This window comes from Coloeus monedula (assembly GCF_965178545.1).
Source record: "Coloeus monedula genome assembly, chromosome: 15".
Taxonomy (NCBI): Eukaryota; Metazoa; Chordata; class Aves; order Passeriformes; family Corvidae; genus Coloeus; species Coloeus monedula.
The window spans coordinates 10895173-10895870 of NC_138795.1; positions in this window are offsets into that span (position 1 = coordinate 10895173).

A 698-nucleotide genomic window follows, 5' to 3' on the forward strand; every position below is an offset into this window, starting at 1 on the left:
ATGCTACCGCTTCCTACCCTGTTCTTGTAATTTCAAGGTAACATTAATCCACTAGATGTAATATACTAATAGGTCTATTAAGTACAAATAGTGGGAAATTCCTTCCTATTTCTATTCTGGTTGTTAGGTCATCAATGATTAAATCAAATCAATGTCATTTATGTCCTGAAAAATATAAAAACTATCACTTATTACATAAACCAATATCCAGCTTGAAGTTCCAAATCAGAGAAAATAGAGTTTTACTTTCACCATCAATCACTGATTATTTGAGGTAGACCACATTATTGAATTATCCATTATTTTAGTTTCTAATATATTAGGTTATATACAATCAAATATCAACAGACATAGCTAAAAATTTCCCTATTTTAATTAGAAATGCTTGTAATTTTAATAATATATGCTTCCATAATTTACTTGGTCATAGATTGAAATTTCTGCGTATTTTGTGGCAATTTAGCGTAATTCATAGTAGTGCCCTACCGTGTGCCTAGAGTAAAAAAGAAATTGTATCACACCTGATGGCAAGAAGAAGGGAAAAAATGCTTAGTGATGAAATCCTAGAAAAATGAAAGGCTCAAATGTAAGATTCAGATGCTTATCCATTTCAGCAGTGTTGTTCTGGCTCTGTACTTTTTGAGTATTATTCTAATATTGCTATGAAGTCCATCACTCAGGAGATTCTTCCCATTATT